This window comes from Alligator sinensis, unplaced genomic scaffold, assembly GCF_000455745.1.
Source record: "Alligator sinensis unplaced genomic scaffold, ASM45574v1 scaffold352_1, whole genome shotgun sequence".
Classification (NCBI taxonomy): Eukaryota; Metazoa; Chordata; order Crocodylia; family Alligatoridae; genus Alligator; species Alligator sinensis.
In genome coordinates, this window is record NW_005842223.1 from 1,603,755 (window position 1) to 1,611,088 (window position 7,334).

Below are 7,334 nucleotides of genomic sequence, written 5' to 3' on the forward strand. Positions count from 1 at the left end.
AGGAGGACAGGCTTTGACAGTTCAAAAGCAGGCCACCACACCCAGAACCATGCCCTGCTGTTTTTTTTAGTTTTGTTTTTTTTCTCCAACTTGCAGCGCACAGAACATTTTTTCGTTCCTGCAGGCGCCTGTTGCCCTGCCTCAAAGGGGTTTGAGGTGGGGCAAGAGGCACGTGTGCACTTGTCTGGATGTGGCCCTAAAGGGTCAGTGAGGAAGAACTGAAAAATGAAAAAAGGCAAGAGAATCTATTCTTTTTATTGCTGATAGTAACGAAGGTATACAAATTTTGGACTTGGTAACCGGAAAAACTAAGAATGGCAAAGGTTGCAGGAAAGACAGGGGAAAACAATTGTAAAGTTGTATTAAATTAAGGCTTTAGGATGTTTAAGTGAAAATAATGCAAATAGCCCATTATTAGTAGCAGGTGCAAGGGTATTTATTTCTATGGTTGGTACATGTGCATTTCTAACAACAGCTCTAGAAATCAAACTGTGAGAGCCTGAAGAAGCTGTGTTCGATTTTCTGAAACACTTTAAAAATCTTTAGCAGACATGTTAGAAGCATCTTCTCTCACACACAAACTGAGGAGGACTTGTTTTTGGCCCTATTTGTATGTTCTTGGGATCCATACTTACAAAAATATACATTTTAATCCCTTGCTATGGACCTTGGCTCTGTTGCAAAATTGGAGGTGTAAACAATGCCCATCAATTTACAGATGGAGTTAGCCCTATTAACATTTCTTTGCCCCAAATAATCCAAGAGCGTAGCTTAAATAGATGTATATTTTCAAATAAAATAGAAAATGGGGAGTTTCCAAATAATAAAGATTAAAAGAAGTTAGAAGGAAAATGTTACAGAAGGCTAACATGAGAAACAAATGCATATAAAATGGGAAGAATCTAGTGAATGAGAAAATGGTTTCCAGGTGGAGGATCAGAGAATGCCAGAAGTAAGTCTTGAAGACTTTGATTTTAATTCCTGTCATAACACAAAATTCTTGTATTGTTTGTATGTTACGGCCTGATTCTCAAAAGCAATTAAACAAGTTTGGGAAGCACAGCAGGGCTTCCTTTAACATACAACATCAAGCCATTTCATCTGTTAATATCTTGGAGATCCCAAATGCCTATGGTTTTAATGCAAAAAGTGTAAATTAGGAGTAAGGTGCATCTCCAGAATAATCCTTCTAAACCTCCCCAAACTCTTCAGGTCAGTCCTTTATAGAGTGCTGTGATCATCATGTGCATAAGAAATGTCAAAATCATGTGGCCCTGCAGGACAGATGAGTGGCATGAGAATCTCCACGGGCTGCATCTAGAGCATGAAGTGGGTCTGTAGGCCAGATCTGGAGTGGAAAGCCGTGTCATCCAGCCTGCAGGGCTGCCTCTGGGCTGGAAATTAGGTAATGGTATGAACAGGGGCTGCCATGGTTTAGGGAGCCATGGCAATTAACATTGTTGCTGCTAGTCCCACTGCAAAATTTCGAGCCCTGTGGGCCTGATGCTATGACACTGCAGGCTAGATCCAGCCCACTACCCATACCTTTGTCACCTTGATGTATGGTAATCAGTTGTAGTGGAGAAGGTTGTCCCACCCAAAATAGCAGGCTAAACTCTGATTGCTAGTATGTTCAGAGATGCCTGATGCAGATACTGAACTGGTTATTGTAAATTCCGGTGTCCATCTAGCAAAAGCATTTAAGCATTTGCTTAAATCCCACTGACTTTGAAAGGTCTGCTCAGGTGCTTAAAGAAATAGGACAACCCAACTGCTGGATCTGGTGTATCCATGGCTAAATTGCTCTGGGCCCTTCTGCAAACAGGAAGATGGAATGAAGGATATGAGGACACACCCAACTTCTAATCCTCAAAGTCTGTCATGTTACTGTGTGCTGTTGGCAAACTACAGCCTATCTGTTTCCCAATGGAATTAGATAGAATTGTGGAGGGTGTTGGAAGAATTAAATAGTTAATGATTGAATTTTGTACTGCATAGGTAAACACTACTAACATGTAATACACTTTTTGGGGGACAATAAATGTGCTAGATTTTCCTGAGGTTTTGACAAAAGAAACTGATGGCATGAAGCACGTGGGCACAGTATGCATTCTATTTTTAGTCACCTAACTCTCCCCAGGCCCTGTATGGGGAGTATAGTAAACCAGTCCTAGGCTGTAGGTTTATTTAGGTCAGTAGGCACGTATGAGGTAGGTGCCACAACACCAAGGGCAAGTCTACATGTTCATTAATGTGCCTTTTCTAATGTGCGTTAAATGTTGTACCTCCAATACATTTGCATGCTTTTTTAGTGACACTTAATGTACAGTAGACTATTTTACTAAGCATTAGCATAATGTCACAGTTTTTTACATAACACTTTAATGCAGTGTAGACATGCCCTGAATGTTGCAATACCTAATCCTTTAATGGATGTAGGTTCAAGAATGTAGGCCACACTTTCAGGGTGGGGACATGTCACTGCTTCTCAGGATACTGAAAAATATTTGGACAAGATGGATAATTGACTGACTGTGAGGTCCCAGTGTAATGTTCTGGTTAATGTGTTCTTTAGATATGCAAACAGGGGAGTCCTGAGTAGGAGTAGGGAGGTTATATTACCTCTATATTGGCACTAGGGCCCAATTCTGGTGCTAACAATTCAGGAATGATGATGATAACTTGAGTGTTCAAAGAAGAGACATGAGAATGGTTAAAAGACTAGACTGTATTATAGCAAAGACTCCTGGAACGCAGTTTCTCCAGCTCCTCTTCAAACATTTCTATCTTTTCAAAGAGAAGGTTTGTTGATCAGTCTTTACTGTAATATACTGTACGACAGTAGGCCACAAAGTCACAGGGTTTGGCTCTCAGCCCTGAGCCCCAAATCCAAATTTATTTAATGTTAGCTGGGTTAAGGTTTCAAAGAGAAATGAGGATTCTAGTGTAATAAGAGAAAATAGCTGCAAAGGAACTTCTATGGCAAATGAAGATGGCATGTTTTATGCTATCAGCAAATTAAAGTTACAACCAGCTGTGCAAGATAATAGAAATATCTATAGGTATATAATGTATCACAAATCATTGCTAGACAGTTTACTTCTCAGCACTACCTTGACTGTCACAGGTAACCAATCCTTCAACATCTTCTCTCTTTCCTATCAGAACGTTGCTGGCTCCACACCACTACAGCTACATCTGCTTTCTAGGAACTTGAACCATGTCAACCTTATGCTGTCCTCATGGTGCAGGGATATGAGGTGTCCTTTGGGAGACAAGAGGAGGGAGAGCTGGCCACGCAGTGCCACTCACAGGTGGGTTTGGCTTGCTGACTTGCCTGTCAGAAGCAGATGGAGGAGTATGCAGAAGCCAGTTCCATGAGAAGGGGTTGAAATTTGGTGCCAACACTGACACCTTTTAATATCAGAGCTGTTTGGGATGTACCAAAAGCTCTTCAGAGGGTTAGCCTCAAATGAAATACACTGCCACTTAAGATTTGAAACTCAGACTATTTTCATCTGGAGTGTTAATGAAAAACCAAAAAAAAAAGGGAAAGGCAAAGTCCATCTAAGCTAGAATGGCTGGGGCACACCAGTTTTTGTGGGATGTGGCCAGTAATATAGGGACCTTTGGTTCCCCAGCCCAAATAACCACATACCAATTTATGGCCAGGCATCCTAGAATCACATTAGTGCTTTTTTCATAGATGCATCACACTGAAAATTCGTAGTCATCTTACACGTGGCCAATACACCCTGATCCTACTTCTCTGTTGCCTCCAAATAATGACCCCAGAGCTAATAACAAAGTTCTTGTTATTAGTCCTATGGGGCAGGGCCTCACACTTCATACTATTCCTATTACTCAAAGTCATCTATTTTTTCTTATATAATAATTCAGTCCTTTACAGTATTGGCAGCAGCAAATGCCCAAATCATGGGCACCTGGTCTTGTACCAAGGTCACTTGGAAAATATTAAACAGGATTGCCCATAAAACAATCCCCAAGGAGCACACTAGAAACTTCTCTCCATCTGGATAACTGTCCTTTCACTATAGCTAGCAAACTGTAATCTATCCTTTAGCCTACTTCTTTGCTACTTTACTATTCCAGTATTAATCCCCCTCTTTTCTTTCTTAAAACAACATGGGGAAAGTAATAATATATACTTAGGTACTGCCCAAAGATTTCCAGTTGCATTCTGACTTTGTTATGCAAGGCACCATAGGTACGGATGATTATCACAGAATATGAACCCAAGAAGGAAACATTGTTTAACAAATGATTGTATAAAAGGAAGGATAAGAGCAACAAGATGGCATAACTGACTGGTGGCCATGGTGTTGTGAGCCTATAGCATAGGTGGTGATTTCAGATAGATCACGAGAGCATACCAGTCTGCTATAAATCTTCTATATATGTATTATTATTATACAATTATAGTTATAATTATATAATTATAATTATACTCTTCCACTCATCCATGAACAGAACAGTTAGATTTTTCTGCAGAAAAAAAGATATAACCTTACTACATAGAATCTCGTTTCCCATATAATATGAATCTTTTTCAATATGCTCTTAATCAGGCCTCCTTGATAATCAGACCAAGTCACATACCAAGAATCAAGTATTGCTATGTATGAACTTTTCCTTCAGTTTCTCAACTTTATGCTTCTAGTATATAATTAGGCATGCACCTTAGTTACCACTAGATGGCACTTTTGAGCAAATTTGAAAATTGTTTTCTTTTAACCCTCATTAAATACCTTTGTGAGGGTGGATTTTGTGTGTTTTATTTTTTATTAAATGGTTCTTTCAATTCCTAAATAATAGAACTGTGATTACTTTATGAATACTGTCTGTACATGAAATTGTTCATTCACCTTCATAAGTTCTTTACTTTTTAACTATAATTCCTTAAGCCAGTGTTTCCCAACCTTTGCCAGTCCAAGGCACACTTACATTAATGACAATTTTCTGCGGCATACCTGTTAAGGCATTCCCCATCCTCATACCTGTTGGAGCTCATTGTAGCTCATTGCCGTGGCAAAATTCGGCAGCACACCTGTTCATTTCTGATGGCACAATTTTGTGCTGTGGCACACTGCTTGGGGAACACTTCCTTAAGCAATAATACATCTTATTTTTAAGAATTGAAAAATGTAACAAAATTAATATATTTATTTCCTATTTAAAAACAAACAAACAAGACATATAATTTCATATATTTGACATATAATTTCAAACCTAGTCCCATGAAATTAAGGGGAGCAACAGCAGCAGCTTGTTAAAACAGCACCCCTGTATATTAAGAATTGGGAGGCTTAAAAATGTTGATAAACATGGTGAAGTAGCAGGATGTCTAAGATACCCTGTCAGAATCTAAGGATTAGAAAACAAATAGTGAGATCCTGATTTGAGGCGTTGTTGTTATGTGACAAACAATTTAGCTTGCATTATCTATTCTTTAGAGGTAGGCAGCGGGTTTGAAGTTTCTCAGAGTAAATTAAATGTGTTCAGGCAGCAACTTTTATGCTCTCTGAACCTGCAAATTCCATCCAGTTGCTCAGGTCATGCTTCTTTCTTTCCCGAAATCTACCCCTTCCCGCACTGATACTATTACCAGGGATGTATGAGGCAAATGGCTAACGTAGACTAACCTCCAGCCAAACATGAGCTCTGGCAAGTGTGATGTCTCTTTCATTTGAGCACACTTATTAGCAGCAACTTCCACCCCATGTTTTTTTGTGAGGCAGGACGAGATTTCTAGTGAAGAGCCTCCCCTTCTCCACAAAACAAAGGGAGGCTGCCAGACTCAGCCATTTCAAGGGGGTAGACCAAGCCGCAGAAGCATGGCTGAAGCAGAAGGCCCCAAAGTCTATTTCTTAGTGACTGTGTACTGAGCCTCTGTGGATGTGACAACCAGCCTGGTCAGCAAAGTAAAGGAAACAATCAACATGTCCAACTAAACCAGTAATAAGATCCAGTTAAACTGTGCACAAGGCTGGAAAGGTGACACTATACAAGAAGGTATTAAATTAGATAATCCAAATATACTGCATCATAACTTTAGCTTTAAAATGTTACTAGCAGTGATTAATGAAACAAAATGTATTTGATCAGTGGTGCCCAACTGACCTGGCCTGTGGGCTGTATCTGGTACATGAGGCCAGTGTACAGGCTGGATTTAATGCACAGAGCCATGCCATCTGATCTGCAGGGCTTCCCACTAGCCCAGAAATGTATCAGCAGAACAAACAGTAGCAGCAGTAATTGCTGTGGCCCCATGGGCCTTAGGACACAGCTCCATGGACAGTATCTTGGTCATGCCTGTGTTAGACAGTTTTGTTATAAAAGATATATTTGTGTGGTGGCCACCTATAAGTTTTTATCAGGGATGCTCATCAGGATCTGGGGGAACGTCTGTTCACCAGAGCGCCCCAAGGGATTGTTGAGCCCCAGCTCAAGTCTGGGATTGTGTCTGGTATGTAAAGGCCAATAAAGATACCAGGGGTGAAAGTATAAAGAAGATTTATTGCTAGCAATAAAAGGTGTAAGCAGAATAATTTTATGTAATAAGCACTCAGATTTTTAATTTTAAGCATCTTTTATATAGGAGTATTGGACCTTTATAAGCATTTTTGTTTGTTAATTGGTTATAAGGGAGTGACGCAAGGAGTTCTTTATTGAGCATGTCTCTATATCTGTGTTTTAGCTATGTATCTCATTTATATATATGTATGTTTTATTAGCATACTTTCTCCCCACCTAGGGGCGTGATTTTTAGTATTTAAATTAGCTCTTTGCCCTAGTCCTCTGATTCTGCTTTTGTTTTCAAGCCTCCTTTATCTAAGACTGTCTCCTCCTTATCATTGCAGATGGGCATTAGTTACATAACAGAGACTTTTGCTTGGACTTTGTATAGTGGTTTCTAGGTCAAACCTGACATTCCCCTCTCTGGAGCATTTTTAATTCTTTTTATTATAATTGCTCCACTCAATTTGTTTTAATATAAATCTAGTATCCTCAGCTTTTTTTGTTTGTAAAATCATTTGATTTATCTTAGGCCTGAAGATAGATAAGAAGACATAAGGTAAACATTGTATATAGCAACAGATCATGATTTTTATAATATAAAATAAAACAACCATATTAAATAACTGTTTTAATCATCCAAAATTGGGAAGCCAGGAAGTTAACCAGGACAAGTCTAAGCCAGATGATTCCAGACATTTTCCTGAGGGTTAAATTTTTTGTTGTGAAAAGTTTTCCCCTCCTATGAGTAGGAGTGGACAGATCAGGGTGCCCCACAATAAAACCTTGAACAATTT